The sequence below is a fragment of the Carassius gibelio genome, chromosome B21 (genome assembly GCF_023724105.1).
Source record: "Carassius gibelio isolate Cgi1373 ecotype wild population from Czech Republic chromosome B21, carGib1.2-hapl.c, whole genome shotgun sequence".
Lineage (NCBI taxonomy): Eukaryota > Metazoa > Chordata > Actinopteri > Cypriniformes > Cyprinidae > Carassius > Carassius gibelio.
In genome coordinates, this window is record NC_068416.1 from 5,474,956 (window position 1) to 5,493,135 (window position 18,180).

General features: G+C 37.0%; 1 protein-coding gene across 2 annotated transcripts in view; it reads left to right on the forward strand.

Annotated features, from left to right (window-relative positions):
- LOC127986284 (gamma-aminobutyric acid receptor subunit beta-2) overlaps positions 1-18,180 on the forward strand; it is a 94,851-nt gene that overhangs the window by 59,394 nt on the left and 17,277 nt on the right. The window lies entirely within an intron of this gene.

Below are 18,180 nucleotides of genomic sequence, written 5' to 3' on the forward strand. Positions count from 1 at the left end.
CCCAGTTTTTATTAACCTACACTTATATATTGCAAATATATACACTGTAAAAAAAAAAAAAAAAAAAAAAAAAAAAAAAAACCAAGAACAACAGCAACAAAAAAAACTGTTATATTTATAGTAAACATTGGCAGCTGTGGTTGATAGAATTTTACTGTGAATAAAACATTTAGGGTTTAAGAATTTAACAAATTTGCTGATGAAAAAAAAGTGTATTTCATTGACTAATATAATATTAATATACCATCCTGTTGACGTTCTGAAATATTTGTAATACACATATAACCATCAAAATCAAGTGGTGATGAGTAAGTCACATGATAAACTAAAGCTCATCACAAGCTGGTTTTCCACAAGCTATATAAATAAGATGTCACAAACACTAAATACCATCACGGTGACACACATGAAACTGAATCTGATGTAACCTACAACACTAATAATCTCTGGGCAGGTCTTCCGGCCAGTTCTATCAAACCTTTACAATTAATACAGAATGCGGAAGATACATTTTTTTATGAGCTGACAAGAATACACGTCACACTTCTGTTTATCAATTTGCACTGGCTTCCAATAGCTCAGTCAAGGCATTGATATTTTCCTAAAAAACATCACTGGCTCTGCACTCATTTACCTAAATTCATTACTTCAGACTTATGTTCCTCTAGAAGCTTGCGTTCTGCAAGTGAAGATAACTTGATTGTGCCATCCCAAAGAAGCACAAAGTCACTTTTATGGACTTTTAAATTAAATGTTCCCTCCCGCCATCTTCAAGAATCTCTTCCATCTTTATTTGTCCCTCTAACTTTAACACTCTCTATTCTAATTCAATACTTAAAAAAATATATAAATACATAAAAAAACTAGATTTCTAAACTTTTTGTATTCTATCTGTTTTCTTTTCATTTATTATACAATTACAAAAGCAAAAAAAGACTACCTCTAACACTGGCTTGCTCTATTCTTATTCTATTCTATCTGTTTTCTTTTTAATTATTGTATTATTTAAAAAGCCCTTGTTATATGGGCTGGGTTAAACTAACCGAGACTTGTTATTACACATGTATATTACTGCTCTTTTGTTGATTTTGGTCAATTCTATTGTCCTCATTTGTAAGTGGCAAAGTATAAAGGTGTCTGGTAAACGACTGAATATAAATGTAAATGTTATACACATTACTGATATCATAAACATAGTTCTTTCAAAGAAATAAATAAATAAATAATAATTCAAGATGTAACACAGGGAATTCTGGGAACATCAATTTAATTTACTTTTTTTTTCTTTTCTTTTCTTTTCACTTCCAAAACCGTAAAATTATTTTTGCCTTTTATGTCTTATCATCTGAATTTGCAGCAGACAGACTCTGGTAAAAGTATAAAAACATTTCAAAGATAATCAAGAGAAATGGGATACAACCAAATTTCTCTCAAAATTAAAATTTCATAGCAATGTTATGTTTCAGTGTTTTTTCTTTTCCCTCTGTTTTCTATTTTGCTTTATCAATTGGGTTATGAGGTGTAGATTGATATGCAGAAAAGTTAGTGTTTTAACATGAGTTAGCAACACACTAAAATGTGAAAAAAGAGTTTTTGGATACTTTAGCAGGGCACTGCATACACAGCATTGTCTGGACAGGATGACTTTAATTGACATTCGTTTGGCATCACTGCCACTGACGATGGCTTGTGCATGTGTTGTAAAGGACATTCAAAGTTTTTTTAATCTGCTTCTCATGAAAGCACCCGGAGATTTGGTTTGGTGCTCAAACTGCACATAGTGTGACCCATAAAATATAGCTATCAAAAATAAAACAATTAATAATAATAGTAATGATAGTATTATTGCACTTAATTTATGATAAACAACAACAACAACAAAAAAGGTTATTTATAGTATTTTTAAAAAATGTTTGGTTGGTATGCAAATGAGTGGTCTTAACTTATTTACCAAACTATATATATATATATATATATATAAAAGAAAAAGAGTGAGCAGATAACCCCTCATTTATTACATTGGTTACCAGTTAAATTCAGAACTGATTACAAGGTTGTGATTTCTTGCACGTTCTAGCACCAGTTTAAATCTTAGATCTTATTTGTCCATAATTCCCCTGAAGATATCTTAGATCATCTTTAAACTAGACAAATCCTTTTCTGTATTAGCCCCTAAGATATGGAATCCAACACTTTAACCTATTAGGTTATCCTCCTCTTCATCATTTAAATAATCTTTTAAAATGTTTATTTTGTCAAGCTTATTCATGTTTTTAGATATGTTAGTCTTAGTGAGTTAAATTTTCTTAGTCTTTATTTTTACTGAGTTTTATGGCTCAAGTTGTTGGTTAATTATTATTATTTTTTTGTAAGACTGTCTTCTTTTCCATGTGTTATTGTGATGTACTTTGGTCAGCATTTATGTTGTTTTGCTATATAAATAAAAATGACCTTGACCTTAACCTTGAGAGTTTCAAGTATATGTCAAACAAGTTAACTGCAGTCATCATTCTAATTTGGAATCCTGACCAATTCAGTTTGAATTCTAAGGGTTTTGTGAACACTAGAAACAATCTGAGAGCACAGTGTGTGTGTGCAGAGAGAAAGCCAGCCGTACTCCACCATTACCTTAATTAGAATGACCTTCATGTTCATAAAGTCAGGAGATAAAGAGAGCCAGTCAGCATTCGTGCCATGCAGCGCCATGAGCAGAAAAGGCCTAATCAAATCTAATTGTGACTATATATGTGGTGTGCATTGGGAGAGAGCAGAGATCCAGCAGGAATCCTCCAGCGTCCGCCATTACATACGGCCCACTGCCCGCTGCCTTTAAAGCAGAGAGACGGAAAGCTCAGAGCTGGAGGAGATTAGGAAAGGGACATGTGTACACTTGCTAATTGTGCTCTTGTGAACTCCAACACACTCGCTGCACTGTAGAGAACAGCTAATGCTTAATGCTAAGAGAAAGTGAAAATGCACAAATCCTTCCTTGTTTCATATTGGGCTCATAATGTAATATTCAAGTTAGTGGATTCTCAGCTAAGAAATATTTTTCTTTCTTTCTTTCTCTTTCTCTTTCTCTTTCTCTTTCTCTTTCTCTTTCTCTTTCTCTTTCTTTCTTTTAATTGTGAAATGGTACTCCGTATCGACAGATGTATTGACAGCCTGTCAGCGAGCATAATGTGTCCATAACCTCAAATCCTCTGAGAATCCCGTGAACTTTTATCTAATAGGTTTTGCCGTTTTTATTTCCCGAGCTCTGTCCAAGTTTCTCACAAGTTTCACTTTCTTTCAAGTTGCCTCCGCAGAGGATTGTGAGAACACAGAGTGTGCTGAGAGCACCAGCTTTACTCCAGCATTACCTATAGCCAAGCCGAGGTCACAGGGTCCTTTCCCAGCGAGCACATATTGATGAATGTATACTAAATGCATGACAAGGCTATTTGCAAAAATCTTTAGTGGGATCAGATGGTCAGGTCATCCTCTGAAGGGACTCCAGCAGTCTATTCATGCATAACACACACAAGACAGACTGAGCTAAAGTAGCTAAATAGTTTGTTCCAGGTTATAGTGGCATGCAGTACAATTATATATATAATTGTATTCCCAACCATTGTCAAGATTTAAAAGGTGGTTATCATGCAACTTGTTTTGGACAAAAACAGCCTTTAAATATATCAATCAATTCTGAGACAAATCAGATTAGGAGACTCATTTAATTACATTAAATAATTAGATACAGTATGCATATTTAAATTGTATTAATAATACTACACCTAATAATAATAAATGACAGACATACACTCACATACAATAAAAATAGAAATGTAAGAAACATGCACAGAAGTGCAATAAATAAATAAATAAACATGTTCATTGAACATTATAATGCTAAATGTTTGATATTTGCTATGAATAATGTCAAATTACAGTTCATTTTATTATAGCTTTATGAGTATATACTTATTACTCTTGCAAGAACATGAATTATGATTGCAAAGTTTGCTGTAGGACTGTGATCTTGTTCCAAATAATTGCTGATTAACAGCATATACAACTCTGACAAACTGTGACTGACAGCTTTATATTTTAGTGAAATGGTCTGTACTTGTGTAAGCACGCAGTTGTTGGTCAGATTAAGTTACAGTGTGGACCAGATTTCATGCTGATATTGAGATGAATTGGCCAGTGGATTGATGGCAGTCCAGGTACATCGTTACAGACACCAGGTGCATTCATGGAGAAACAAAAACAGAAATAAAGTCCAATGCTGAATTTCTGACAGCTGTGAGGATGATAAGATCAGGGATGGCTGTCAGTGGTGTGGTGTTGTGTCACGAGGCTGTCATTGGGCTCAGACGTGGATGACACTGATTTGATGGGAGGCAGATCCCCCGCTCCTGTTAAACTGTGTGGGCAAGGCATTGTGCTAGGGTTATAGCAACAGCTAATGTAACTAGCTTATTCTAAAAAGGGGATGGAAATCTAGGCTATGTAATTTCAGTCACTATTTAATACCATATTGATTCTTGATGAAGTTAAAAAAAATATTATTATGATTATTCTTTTTTATTTTTGGCACTGTGCAAATATCGTCAAGTTGAGGTTTTCTGGCAAATTCTGCTGCTAAATTTCACAATTACGAAAAAATGTCAAGTAACAAACTGAATTAAATGTGAAATTTTTAAGTAGAAAACTAAAGTATTTTCTTGTAAAACATACAGCTTTATCTGCAGCTTTTAAAATAAACAATAATACAAAGAATTATACTTCAAGTGGTAACACTTTAGTTTAGGCACCAATTCTTACCATTAACTAGCTACTTGTTAATCACTAGCATATTAGCTGTTCATTAGTACTTGTAAAGCACATATTAATGTCTTATTCTGTATGATCATATTTTAGATCCCTTAATCCAACTCCATATACAGTACAACTACCTTACTATTTTTAAGTAGCTTAATAGGTTTATTGAGGCAAAAGTTATAGTTAATATTCAAACTAAAGCCTGACCCTCCAGGTTCATTTTATTAATTAAACATAGTTAATGTTAAAATGTAGATTATGTCATATAAATGCAGTATACTCGTGTAGTATGTAGTAATATCTAATGTACTAGTATTATACTTGTACTGTATGTGTACTATTTCAAAACTTGGGACTAAATTAGGTCACTTTTAGTCTATACAAGTTTACATTTAAGTGTACTTTTAGAGTAACAGTAGTAATATCTGAATTCAGAATGCAAATATTTTACATTTCAGTGTTTCTTTAGTATTGCAACTATAATATAAATTAAGTTTATATATACTGTTAGTTGCTACCTGGTCTCACGGCATAAACGTACCTGGATGCACTTTTTAGCGAGGCACGAAATACATACCAATTAGTACATATGCTGCAGTTTACAAACTAAACACTAGAGGCAGTAAAACTCCCACAGCGTTCTACAGAGTTTCAATTAATAAAGCATAATTTTCACACATTTACTAGAAATATATCTGAGTTGAAAGCTGATGTTTTTATTTATTTTTATTTTAGCATCACACATATCCAGCTTGATATCCATGGGTGTTCATAGGTGGTAGTTTTTTTGTTTTTTTTTTGTAGTAAATGGAGTAAGGAGATGTACTTGAGAGGCGAGGAGCTTCGGAGGACTGCATCAACAGATATGCTTTTATATCAGTTTTGCATTTGTTAACACTGTCTGGTAAGTTTAGGGTTGGTTTTGGCATACTTCCTTCCAATATGACAGAGCATTAACTTTCAGCTACAGTCCACGGATATTTTAATTCTGAACCAGAGCAATATGCACCCGAAGCATCATAATAAAAACACAGCAATACGTACCCATTTCAACATAATATAAATGTGCCAGGGTTCACAAATTGAACCAGTGTTTTAGTGCCACTCATTGGACATTTCTCTTTGAAACTGTGGCACAACATGCAGTGAGGTACGCAGAAAATGGTGTTGCACAAAAAGTGCACAGAGGTACGTATTTTAATGAGACCAGTTTAGTTAGTTTAGTAGTTATATACCTCTATATGACTTTTTAGTTTATGAAATTAAATAAACTCCATCTTCCAATCGTCTAAAGGGTTAACCCCTAGCAAAATCAATTGTGATGCAAGTTCATGTGAAACAGCTTCTCAAACAAGATTCTCAAACACTTGATTGTGTCCATAGGGAATTGATTTGATGATTGGAGCGATGTCGTTTGCTAATCGCTGTGATCCTGTGAGTGACAGGTTGCCGGAGGCCTACCTCTGGTGCACACATCACTGGAGAAGAGATGGAAGTCAATGTTTACTATTAAAGATTATAAAGCAACACATATATATATATATATATATATATATATATATATATATATATATATATATATATATATATATATATATATATATATATATATATATATAGTCAATTCTGATTCATTTCTTATTCATGAGATTAATGACACTGAATAAGGACAAGTACAGTAAGCAATAAACATGCAACCAATTTTAATAACTGGTTTTACATCTCTGATGGAACTACATATAGTTACAAATAAAATGAAACAGGAGTATAGCATGTCAGTGTATTGGCAATCACACTCACATTCACATTCACTCATGAATATTTAAATAAGGGTTGGGACAATTTATGATTATTTATCTGTAGCTAAGCAATTCATTATAACATATACAACTATAGAACATCAGACCCTGAGTCTTCAGCATGTGGGAACTTTTCCCTGGCTTAAAAATTGAGAATGCTTTGCTCATTTCAGTTTACATGGAAATCGGAAACAGGGAAATCCCCTCAGGCATGAACTGCATTATAATTAGTGTAAACAGAAACCCCAAAATTGCACCATACACTTTTTTTTTTTCCTTAAGCCCTAATTGGACGTATGAGGTCCTGGTAGAAACAGTTTACTTGTTTGCAAAACATATTGTAGGTCACAATAAATAGATGGCCGAGATTATGCTTTCTGTGTTTCCAGGAATTTCAGTGCAGCATTTACCTCATCACAGCCCACCAAATCACCCCCAACTTTTCACTGGGCAGCCAGATCGCTGTTGGCTGCTCGGTCTATGTCTTGAGGAAATGTCATGCATTGAGAAATGAACTGCGACTTGGCCTGAAGGAGAGCTGCAAAACCAATATCTGCCATGATGTACAACTAGACTGAATGTGACTCTAACCAAGGTGCAATAACAAAGATGCAGCTGCACAAATCCATTTATCTCTTCATTAGGTCATAAGTCATCAAAATCTTCATTAAAAAAAATAATTGTATTAATTTGTAAAACTTGTATGTTAAGGCATTTACCAATAGCTTATGCATTGCAGGTTAAACTAAAATTAACTTGAAGTTTTATTAGTGCTGTCAATCGATTAAAAAAAAAAAAAAAACTAATTAATCGCACAATTTTTTAAAATTAATCGCGATTAATCGCAATTAAAAGACTGAAACTTTTTGGATATGTAAATGTAAAATGTAAATAATTAATGTAAACTCAAGACAAATAAACTATTTAAATTCAAAATATGATTGTTTATTGGAATTTTTGTTTAACTTGTAACACAGATTTTCTCATGTAAACAACATACCTGCAATAAACCATCAATATCCTCCAAATTACCTGTTGGCTTGAAAGCCATATTTATTACAGAAACAAAAACACAGGCATGTAAGTGCCCTTTGAATTTCAAAACAATCAATGCCAATAAAAAACAAAAATGATTTCCATGTTGAATTCTAAGTGGACTGCAAAAAAATTCCAAAGTATAGTCATTGCTAGTGCTTTAAGTGGGCCGGTACGCACTGGTACTTAGTACAGCCACTTCCAAATATAGCTCTTGAGCGTACCACCACCTCTCCGTGCGCCCAGAACGTGCTTGTAGCGTACCGGTACACTCATTTGGACATCTGTTTTAATAGAGGTTTTAATCTTTTACCTGCACTGCCGATTTTCAGAGCGCCCTTCACAATGCAAGCTTCCTAATTCATCCCACCCAGAGCAGAAACTACATTACCCATTCACCCTTAAGTTATACAAGTGAATAGCGCATGTGTCGCTTTTCCCACTGTTAAGTGTCAACAACTCAACGTGGCCGGAGAAGGTGTGTGAAACTCGTTGTGAGTGTACACCACACTCGGTTCGGTTAAAAATCAAATACAGTTAACAACAACACTTAATATGTTTTCTTGGCTTCAGACTCTGAATACTGCAAGAACAAGACCAGACTCAGATGATTCGGTGACTGACACCTCACCAAATTTGAATCCTATCACTGCAGGTCAGACTCAAGCTAATGAAGTAATGCAGCTCTTTCAGGAAGGGACAGTCCCGAAATCTAAACTGTTGTCCCGACTCCCGAATCTGGCCCTAATTGTCCCGAAAATTATACTAAAGCAAAATCTTGAGTATTTATTGTCTGATAAACATTAAAAACTGTCCGCGGAGGTTGAGTCGTCCTGCAGCCAGCCCCCGCCGGCTGCTCATTGGCTGCAGCATCTTTTTTCTAAGTTCTAAAAAAATACCGTAGACGGCAAGGCACAAATTTAGATATTCATTTATCTAATTAATCTATAGCCTATGCACAAAGACAATATGATCTTTTTGTCCCCTTTTTGTTTTAAAGCTTGATGAAGAGAGAGAGAGCGCAAGTTGCTGCAGCTGAGGAGGACAGTGATGCACGCATACAGGAGTGATTGACAGTTCGCGGCACTGTGTACAAAAAATACTCCGCTACACAATTATTTCGTTATTTTCGTTTAAGCTTATTAACGTTAGCGTTACAGAAAGGTCTGATTTACGCACTGTTACAACAGTCATTGTTTTTTGTTTTTTTTTTTTTTTTTAAACAATGACATTTGAGTTCATGATTTTAATGTTGCTGTTTCTTGTGGCAGACTGAATGAAGAGTAATGTTTCTTGTGGCAGACTGAAGAGTAATCCGGCAGAGTTTTATACTGAAACTTTCCGTCTAAAAGTCCTTCCTTGGTCTTATCCATATTTCTTTGCACGTTGAACACACATAGGCCACAACCGGAAATAAAAAAAACTGCAACCGCGTTAATTGCGTTATTTTTTTTTTACGCGTTAAATATTTCAAATTAATCGAATGCATTAACACGCTAATTTTGACAGCACTAAGTTTTATATAAGATGCATGCTCTTCGTGGCCTTTACACTGAAGATGTTAAAGAGTTTGGGATGAGGGATCAATATGAAGTGTGTGAAGTGTCATTCTGCCAGGCACTGATCGTTACTCAGACTGATGGAAGACCAACAGCACCAAGGCCAGACAAGAGACAGACAGGTTAAGCTCTTCATTGAGAACTGCTGCCTCTCTGTTCATTTGTGTTTGTCTGCAGATATCAGCTTAATTGGAGACAATGTTGGTGAAGGACGTCCCGGCAAACTTATCTCATTACAAGCCTTCATGTTGTCAAGTTTGATATAAATAAATCAAGCATCCACACAGAGCACCAGAGTTAGAGATGGTTGTGTACTGACCTGTGTAGCATTTGGTCCAATCACACACACACACACACACACACACACACACACAAAAAGGTATATATTTAACGTCCCCTCATCTAACCAAAGGATCTATGGACCCTTCCCTGAAATGCAACTATGACCTCAAAAAGGGCAGAACAGGCCTCTGGTTACCATCGTAAGATCAAGATATCAATGTTTTACACCTCAAAATGTAAAACATTTTCACTCTAAATTCACTTTGAAACAGACAAATGTACCATTGTACTAGACAGTCCATCCTTACTATATCTCTCTCTAGATATAACCACTTGAGAAATGTAGGAACATATACTCAATTTCCCCATTTCTTTAATTTTCCTCTTAATGTGTTTCACTTATGTATTGATACTTACTCTTTCAAATTAATATTTTTGAATAGCATACTATTGCTATACTATCATAGGAATGCCATGTTTGGTACATTTCGGCTGCATTTTTAATGGTCTAAATGTTTGTTAATATTATATGTTGGTACCTATGGAAGGTATTTGTTTTACCAGAATCTTTATTCGTTTCTTCATCAATGTCCAATCAAAGACCAGATGTGAAACATATGCTTGAGGACAAAAGGTTGTAAAACTTCCCTCCAAAAGGCACCATTCCTCATTGGCTCACTCAAATCCTGAGGGTGTGACATCGTCACCCTATATAGATCACTGATCACCAGATCAGGGCGGTTCTTCTAGATTCAGGTATTCCAGGAGAAGACGCTGAGCTAAGAGCCTTAAAAACCACCCTAACCTTGCACCAGGCTTTCGGCCTTGACTTTCCATTGATCAATATCCTCCGATTCAAACTGGTCTTTTTTATCAAGTTACTTCAGCAGAGACCAACCGGAGCCCCAAAGTGCATTAGGAGTCTTTTTCAAACAGGGGAGATGTGCAAGAATCAAACTTAGTCTTATTAATTGATACATTAAGTATCATAAGCACCTTATACAAAGGTCTGTTTGAACTAAGAAAGTGATGTTTCCTTCAGGCTGTAGATCTGCTGAATATCAAATTGCATCATAGCTTCATGTCTTTATTTCTCATCTCTTTACTGCTTAAGATTTAACTCTTTTCCCTATGCCCACTGTATGCATGTGTGTGTGTGTGTGTGTGTGTGTGTGTGTGTGTGTGTGTGTGTGTGTGTGTGTGTGTGTGTGTGTGTGTGTGTGTAGTGTGTGTGTGTGTATGCTCTTGTCTTTGTGGACACAACTCTGTATAATGACATGGGTATGACACAGGTATTACAAGGAGAGGGTGACTTATGAGGACATAACTCATGTCCCCGTTTTTCAAAACACTTATAAATCATACAGAATGAGTTTTTTTATTTATTTATTTATTTATTTTTTTTGAGAAAGTTAAAATTCACAAAGTTTCCTGTGAGGGTTAGGGTTTTGTACAGTATAAAAACCATTACGCCTATGTGATGAACCCACTTTTCGCAAAAAACAAACGTGTGTGTGTGTGTGTGTGTGTGTGTGTGTGTGTGTGTGTGTGTTAGATTAGTTTAAGTGTTTATGTAGTTAATAAAGTCTTATTTGTATCACACTTGAGGTTGTTCATTGTTTGCTCGTAACTGGAGTCCCTAATCATGCAGATTTTAGCTTCATGCTCGGAGTAGTATTGTACAGTAAGAAAGTTATTTCCTTGAACAGGAAAGTAACGTTCTTACAATTGACAGACAGTTGACACTGAGAGGTCAAGTATATACTTACAGAGGATCTAAACATTTATAATTAATCAAAACTAGTTATAATTGATTATTCATATTTGCCCTTTGAGCTGATTCGCTACACCTGTTAAAAGAATAGTTTGGAGAAATTAACATTGGAGATAGCGTTATTATGTATTATGAACTGGTATTTTATTAGGAAACAATGGTTTGAAGATAGATTTGTTTCTTACAAACATGTTGCTTTTGAGCTCACAAGACATTAAAGGGTTAGTTCACCCAAAAATGAAAATTATGTAATTAATAATTCACCCTCATGTTGTTCCAAACCCGTAAGACCTCCGATCATCTTCAGAACACAGTTTAAGATATTTTAGATTTAGTCCGAGAGCTTTCGTTGTGAGCGTGTTCACTGCAGTTTGTGATATCCGGTTCGTGAACGAATCATTCGATGTAACCGGATCTTCTTGAACCAATTCACCAAATCGAACTGAATCATTTTAAACTTTTCACGTCTCTAATACGCATTAATCCACAAATGACTTAAGATGTTAACTTTTTTAATGTGGCTGACACTTCCTCTGAGTTCAAACAAACCAATATCCCGGAGTAATTCATTTACTCAAACAGTACACTGACTGAACTGCTGTGAAGAGAGAACTGAAGATGAACACCGAGCCGAGACAGATAACGAACAATAGACTGACTCGTTCTCGAGTCAAGAACCGGTTGCATTGGTTTTATATATGTTTGTATTTATAAAGCACATTTTAATGTCTTATTCTGCATGACCATATTTTAGATCCTGTGACCTGCCCCACACCTACTATTAATAAGCAGCAAATTAGTAGTTTATTGATGGGAAAACTCAGAGTTAATAGTGAATGTGTTCCCTTTACTAAAATAAAGCTTGGAAGCTATCAATGTTTGTAATCAGGCCTCAAATTAAATCGTTTTATATATGTCATTTTTCTACATTGTTTGATGACTGGTTGAGTGCAGTTTAAATTATGATTATTTAGCCATGCTTATACATAAAATTAATTGCACATGAAATTGTTTGAGTTGATCAGCAGTTGAAGTTGATCTTAATATTTTAGTTACATAAAATAACAAAATAGGGTATAAGGAAAGCATGTCTTTTTCATGGAGGTGACTTAACATAGTGTTTTACTTTTATTTTACTTTTGATGGCCTAATCTCGTTTTACCAGGCCTCTGCATATTTCTCAAATTTTCTGCACTGCTGAAGCACAGCACACAGAGCCGGCAGCCGTCAGAAGCAATTCTTGAAAGGCATATCTCCTCTACCATATAAAGAAGTTTGCTTGTATAGGTGTCTTGTTTCAGATTCTAATGCTCCATGTTTGTGCAAAGTTAAGTTGATGATATACCATATGCGAATTAAGGGACACTTTTAATTGCACAGTAGAAATAGGATTAAAGAAGCTTTGAACCATCTGGATCAAGCATTTCTGTAGAGGCATACATGTACTCCTGGAGATATTCCCCATTTAGACGTGCTTTTCCTTTTTTGTTGAATGTGCTAGCAGGCGATTCCATAACATGCATATAAAGAAGCATCAGAAGATATTTAACTAGAGGGCCTTTGGCCTCTCCAGTCCCACCTCGACACTCGGGGTGAGTTTTCATCTTTTTTCATTCTTTATTAGGCAGACCAGCCCTTATTAAGAGCAGTTCAGACACCATTGAAGTGCATCCTAACTGCAGGTTATTTATGTTTTAATCCTTAGTCATTTCCATAATGCTTTCATGGGAGGCAATATTCAGAACATTTGTCCTCATCCAAGCATAAGAAATTTAAGCAAATTTCACAGCATGACTGTTTTCAGAGACATAAAATAAGTAAGAGTCAGAGACAATATTTTAAAACTTTTTTTGAGCTGCATACACTCTGTTCCAAAGCTCTGCTAAGATACTGTCAGTATAATTACTCTACTATTTATTTTCATGTAAATATTTAGGTCAGGTATATTTGAAAACTTCATTAATTATGAAACATTGGTTTAATGAAGATAAGATTTTGTATATTTACTGTTACATCAACTAAAACTATGCCCAGCATAGAACATGCATGTAAACATGTTGTACAAACTGTACCGCAGTGATATGTGAGACATCATTTGTGTATTTTATTTATTTATTGTTCTGACAAACTCAGTTACAGAACTATATTGCAATCATTCACGATGTGCGAAATACTGCAAGAAAATCCTCAATATTGAATTAAGAGTGGGTGGTTTATGTGAATTTATTGATATGGGGAACTGTCTTCAGAAAAGTTTAGATGGTATTTTCTTTTCATCTTGTCTCTGTATAATACATATTAAAGTAGTGTTTATAAGCACTGCGCTGCTTTGTTAATTCTCTGCTGTCAGAGAGTGAATTTGTGTCTCATGAAGCCTGTCTGGTGTTTTAGTTTAGTGCAGTTTAGTGCATGTTTTATGTGGCATATTTTCACAGATATATAGAAGGCCCATTCTGTTTTTCTTCAAATGTTGAAATAATCCAATCTAATCGAAATTGAATACTGCTCATTCAACATGTGTGTAGCATCTTTGTTTGGATCATTAAGGTTAAGGAATAGTTTATTTTCCCTGAGTGGAATGTATCCTAGGTTCAGAAATACAACCACCACATCACATAAAACATAGTAGAAAAATCAAAACTAGAAACACCCCCAAAAAACGTTATTTGATAGCTTAATTGCAGAAGGAATAAACTAATTATTGCCTCTTATTTTATATCACACAACTTCTTTGTCCGAGCTCTTGTTCTCTCCAGACTGGACTATTGTAATGCTCTCCTGGCGGGCCTCCTTGCATGTTCTATCAAGCTTCTACAGCTCATCCAGAATGCAGCAGCGAGGGTTGTCTTCAATGAGCCAAAAAAGCTCATGTTACTCCTCTTCTCGTCAGGTTACACTGGCTACCAATAGCCGCTCACATCAAATTCAAGGTACTGATGCTTGCCTACAAGATGACTACTGGTGGTGCACCATTATACCTAAACTCACTAGTTCTAACTTATGTGCCCTCCAGAAGCTTGCGTTTTGCAAGTGAACGAAGCCTTGAGGCTCAAAATATCTCTCACAGACCTCTTCCTGGACTGTGCCCAGCTGATGGAATAACCTCCCAATCTCAATTCGAACAGCCGAGTCTTTACTCAAAAAAAAAAAAAAAAAAAAAAAAAATATTATAAAGACACATCTTTTTCACCAGCACTTGACCAATACTAGCACTTACGTTTTCTATTATATTCTTTATTAAAAAAAAGAAAACATAGCTATGTGTCAGGAATCATACGCAAGAATCCAGCAGCGAGTAGTAATAAGGTTTAATGAAACAGTCAGTAGACCAAACAGAATTGCTGTCAGACAATGGGCACCAAGCAGGTCCTAGGAAACACGACAGTGTAGACTCCAAGCAGAGCAGACGAGAAATGTGATGTGCTGCGACGATCCTCAAACATAGGCAGACCAGAGTTCTAGCAGACATACAAGCTGGACCTCCATGCAAACCAAGAGTGGGACCAGAATGGCACAGAACAGAGACAAACCACAAAACCAAACGATCTGACACTGAACCTGACTGACACTACATATAGGGCTAATAAACGAGACACACCTGCTGATTGCTCGTCAGCGCAGCTGGCGTCGATAGGCAATCAGATCAGTGCAGTACACACAAAATGAGCAAGCAAACCTGTGAACCGTGACATTACCCCACCCCCTAGGAGTGTCACCTGACGCTCTCAGAGGGTCCTACCTGGGGCGATTGCAAGCATCGATAAGGGAATGATCCAATATGTCCCAGGCAGGGACCCAACTCCACTCCTCCAAACCATAACCCTCCCAGTCCACCAAGTACTGGAATCCACGTCCCCTCCACCTTGAGTCCAGGATAAGATTAACCGAATAGGCTGGTTCCCCATCTACGAGTCGCGGCGGTGGGGGAAACTGGCTTGATTTTAGATACATGGAAGGCGGGGTGAATCCTCCAGTATGCCGGAGGGAGTTTGAGGCGGACCGTCACCGGAATAAAGGATCTTGGTTATGGTAAACGGGCCAATGAATTTAGGAGCTAATTTTCTACAAACGGAGCAGAGAGGAATATCAGCAGATTAAAGCCACACTATTTGACCATCGACGTAGACGAGAGGTTTCAACCGGTGGTGATTGGCCTGGACCTTAGTGCGCAAACCCACCTGGTGAAGGGTCCCCCTGGCCATTATTCAGATGTCTCTGCACCCCTGGATGAATTCGTGAGCAGAGGGGACTGCGACTTCAGATGCTAGACTAGGAGAAATTGGTGGCTGGTACCCTAAACTACACTCAAATGAAGAAAGGCCCGTGGACGACATTGGTAATGAGCTATGCGCATACTCAACCCATGAGATATGCTGACTCCAAGAGGATGGATTATGTGACTCAAATGTTGGTTGGCCCGCTCCGTCTGACCGTTACTCCGGGGATGAAACCCAGAAGAAAGACTGACATTCGCCCCCAGCAACCAACAAAACTCTCTCCAAAATTTGGATATAAACTGGGGAACCCTGTCAAAGACCATGTCTGTCAGCAGGCAATGGATACGAAACACGTGGTCTATGACAGCAACTGCTGTCTCTCTGGCTGATGGCAATTTGGGCAGATGGATAAAATGCACAGCCTTCGAGAACCGGTCCACCACAGTTAAAACCACTGTGTTACCCGATGAGGCAGGGAGACCTGTAACAAAATCTATTGCAATATGTGACCAGGGTCTCGAAGGAACTGACAATGGTTGAAGGAGCCCAGCAGGAAGGCGAGTGGAAGACTTACAACTGGCACAGAACGAGCAGGCCAATACAAAATGATAAGTGTCACGAGCCGTAGTTTGCCACCAGAACCGTTGCTTAATGAGAAAAATGGTACGATTGACTCCTGGATGACACGCCACCTTGGAACAATGACCCCATCGAATGACGTTGGACAGCAATTTCTCTGGCACAAATAAACAACCCAGTCGACATCCGGGCGGAGGCACTACCCTATCTAAGGCCATGCGGACCTTCGACTCGATCTCCCAGGTCAACATTGAAACCACACAATTATGTGGAACGATGGACTCGGGAGAAACGGGCATTCAGATTGGTCAAAAATGTGGGACAATGCATCAGGTTTGATGTAATTGTAACCTGGACAATAGGAAATGAAAAAATGACAAATAGTAATGACAAAAGCCACTTTAGATTCCTCAGTGGGAAATGATGAGTGCTGTAGAGAAAAAAAAAACAAAGAGCATTTTGTCAAAAATGAACGACATAGATGTGGCTCACCAGCATAGGCAGCAGGAGGAGGCAGATGGGGCTCGGGATTGTAGGCAGGACGATCCGTGGGTGGTGGATTAGGCGCAGTGGGCACCTGGGCAGGCTCGACTCTCAGATGTTGCAACTGCTTGGTTAATTCAGGTACCTGTGGTACCTAGGCTGACTGACTGTCTGACACAGCCCTACATATAGGGCTTATAAACGAGACACACCTGCAACTGATCTGATTGCTTGTCAGCGCTGCTGGCTCTGATAGGCAATCAGATCAGTGCAGTACACACAAAATGAGCAAGCAAACCTGCGAACCGTGACAGCTATATGTTCTGTTCTAGACTAGCTGACACTTGTCCTGGCACTTGTATACGGTTGTTGTTCTCATGTTGATCTCATTGCTTCTGTTGTTCTCATTTTTTTAAAGTTGCTTTAGATAAAAGTGTCTGATAAATGATTACATGTAAATGTAAATATGGTTTCTAACAGAGCTAGTAAACATCTTGTTCATGTAGGCTTCATATATTTTCAATCTTTCTTGTCTCTTGCTTAAAAAATAAATAAATAAAAGGCAATTGAAATCGGCTATAAAACCTATGATTGGTGCATCAATACTACCATTTATTTATTTTACAGTACAAAGGACACTAGGAATGTATGCAAGTGAAATCTTATTTTGCTTTTAAGTAAAGTGAAGCATTGCGATAATTTTTTATTTTTTTTTTTCCTTTAAACTCTTACTGTTCCTGTCACCTACGCATAAGTGTAAATGCTCTGATGTGCCAAGCCGTCAGAACTAAATCGGACCAAAAACCAAGGTGTGAATCTAAAAACTGAGAGCCAGAAAGGACGTTGCAACATTCCAAATCAGCATTTTTTTTATGATGTGTTTCAATTAAGAAGCTGTCTAATATGGAAAACAAAGTTTACTTGGGTTTGTTAGAGATGACTATAGTATTTGTTGAACACCACTGCTTTTCCATCTCCTCATGCTGGAGCTCCTGTGCACGTGGTTTACAGCTAGCGGAGCGGTTCAAATGTAGTGATGTAAGAGCACTGACAGGAATGTTAGCCAAAGCTAATTTGCTAAGTCAGGCTCAATGACATAGAAACAATGGAGTTAAGTGGCTTTGAATGGCCCAACCAACCACTCAAATGCCATTATTTCCTGCAAAACAATATGATGTCATGTTTGTATGGTGTAATGATTGTTGAACACAAAAGAGTAATGCGATAAAAGATAAGCCAAACAATTTATTCATGCACTCACAAGTCTTGCTGGAGAACAAGAACACCACTCCTCTGTCGTATGTTTTTATGTTACGCATATGTAGAGTTAGTTGTTAACTCACTTGTCAAGGTTAAATTCTTGTGTGCTGGGTAAAATACAATTGCTTTCTCAAAATGTGCTTCTTTTGATGATACAACTTGCTCTTTCGTAATCTTTGGTGGCTTGGGTGTTTACGTGGGAACGCTAACACTTCTCCTGCTGTGGATCCTTCTCTCTGATCTACTTTTCTTTTGTGTTTGGGCCGTCAGTCTAATAACTGGAGGATCGTCCACGAGAGGATTATGCGAGGCCAAAAGAAGTTTTCTGGTCTGACGCCATACAATACAATGTTTCTCAATCATCGATGGGCTGCTGTTCGTGTTTC